At 42.9% G+C, this 2,227-nt stretch overlaps 1 non-coding gene across 1 annotated transcript; it reads left to right on the top strand.

Moving 5' to 3' along the window:
• The first annotated feature begins 1,766 nt into the window (after positions 1-1,766).
• LOC139360607 (small Cajal body-specific RNA 20) lies at positions 1,767-1,909 on the top strand. The gene has a single exon (XR_011618113.1). It is a non-coding gene; the product is annotated as a small Cajal body-specific RNA 20 (non-coding RNA).
• The last annotated feature ends 318 nt before the right edge of the window (positions 1,910-2,227 follow it).

Here is a 2,227-nt window from a genome sequence, read left to right as displayed (position 1 = left end):
CTAAACCATCAGTGACAGAACTAGTCCCACCTGGTCTTTGGTATGTGTTAGCATCTGCTGTTGTTGAGCTAGGACTCCACCATAGTCTCTGGTCCTGTGGCTGCTGCATTCTGGCTCAAAGTCCCTGCCATTTCTTAAGTCCTTGCAGCATGTCCTGCTCCCCTGAGCAGGTGGGAACCTCTGGCTCTTCTGCACTTTACTTATGCCTCAAGTCTGGAAACATGTCTGGGTAGACACTTTCACTGGATGGGTAGAGGCTTTTCCCACAGGGTCTGAAAAGGCCACCGCGGTCATTTCTTCTCTTTTGTCAGACATAATTCCTCAGTTTGGCCTTCCCACCTCTATACAGTCTGATAATGGACTGGCCTTTGTTAGTCAAATCTTTGCTCCATCTCTAGAAGATGAAGGGCTTTCTCTAGTTTTTCCCCTTTCTGTATGGTCAGGTCATATCATTCCCCATGTGAATGCAGCATTTCAACTCCTTTCCCTGTAGCCGTAAGATGATAGGACTGTAGGGGAATATGATTTATAGAGGAAATAAGGACTACATTTACTGTTTTCAAAATAGTATTCTTATTACATATAGATTCATTTATACATACACACCTCTGTGCATTTTTTATTAAAACAAAATCATTACTATACTTATTTTTTGTAACGCCTTTTTAAATCAAACAATATATATATATTTTTGAGGGGGAGCGGGGGACGGAGTCTCGCTCCGTTGCCCAGGCTGGAGTGCAGTGGTGTGATCTCGGCTCACTGCAAGCTCCACCTCCCGGGTTCACGCCATTCTCCTGCCTCAGCCTCCCGAGTAGCTGGGACTACAGGCACCTGCCACCACGCCCAGCTAATTTTTTGTACTTTTAGTAGAGACAGGGTTTCACCGTGTTAGCCAGGATGGTCTCAATCTCCTGACCTCGTGATCTGCCCACCTCAGCCTCCCAAAGTGCTGGGATTACAGGTGTGAGCCACTGCGCCCGGCCTTAAACAACATATTTTTTTTTTTTTTTTTTTTTGAGACGGAGTCTGGCTCTGTCACCCAGGCTGGAGTGCAGTGGCGCAATCTCGGCTCACTGCAAGCTCCGCCTCCCGGGTTTACGCCATTCTCCTGTCTCAGCCTTCCGAGTAGCTGGGACTACAGGCGCCCGCCACCTCGCCCGGCTAGTTTTTTGTATTTTTTAGTAGAGACGGGGTTTCACCGTGTTAGCCAGGATGGTCTCGATCTCCTGACCTCGTGATCTGCCCGTCTCGGCCTCCCAAAGTGCTGGGATTACAGGCTTGAGCCACCGCGCCCGGCCTAAACAACATATTTTGCAGCACTTTCCATGCCAGCACATTCAGATATATTTCATTCTTTTTAATGGGTACATAGTATTCCATTCTATGACTGTATCATAATTTGTTTAGTGGTGGATGTTTAGCTTGTAGTATTCTATTTTTTGCTATTATAAATATTTCTGCAGCATACATCCTTGTATGTCATGCAAGGAAAATTTACTGTTTCTTTATTTCCCTTACTACTTTAGTGGGCTTGTTTTGTCCTGCCTAAAAAGATTATTTTCTACCCTAAGACCAAATACATGTTTTTTGTTTTTTCTTTTATCTTTACTTTTCTTATGTTTTTTTCTTTTCTCTCTTTTCTTTTATACTTTAACGTGTTTAATTCATTTTTATTTTTTAGGCATTTCCATGACATAGGTAGAATTATCATTTTTCCATATATTATAGAGTTGTGTGTTTTTTTTTAAAAAATAAATTTTCAGGTCCTCTCTCCCGCGGTGGGTGAGTGCGGCGGGGGGGGCCCTTTCTTCCTCAGCCAAGGCCGAAGGCAAAGATCAGATCTTGAGGATCATTTTTAAGACTCTGCCGTGTGCTGGGAAACCTTGTTTTCCTACCCCAGACATTTGTAGAAAACAAAACAAAACAAAACAAAACAAAAACCCAGTTTTTTCACAGAAAAGTTCCTGGTTGGAATCGGTTACTTGGGAAACTTAGGTTGGGTGATGTTCTCATTGATCTCACTTTCATACTCAGCATTTCGGTTCCCATTATTTTCTCTTAAACTACAATTGCCAAATGGCCTAAACCTGTCTTTGCAATAAGGTAGTAGATGTAAATTTTCTCCTCCCCTATTTGCAATAGTTAGGTTGTTAATTAACTGAATGAATACTCAATCTCTGATCCCCATTGCAAACATAATGATGCAAAAGCCAAGATCTGGGTG

Source organism: Macaca nemestrina, chromosome 1, assembly GCF_043159975.1.
Source record: "Macaca nemestrina isolate mMacNem1 chromosome 1, mMacNem.hap1, whole genome shotgun sequence".
NCBI classification, from domain to species: domain Eukaryota; kingdom Metazoa; phylum Chordata; class Mammalia; order Primates; family Cercopithecidae; genus Macaca; species Macaca nemestrina.
Note: the sequence above shows the minus strand (reverse complement) of the source record. Positions and strands in the feature narration are given on the sequence as shown.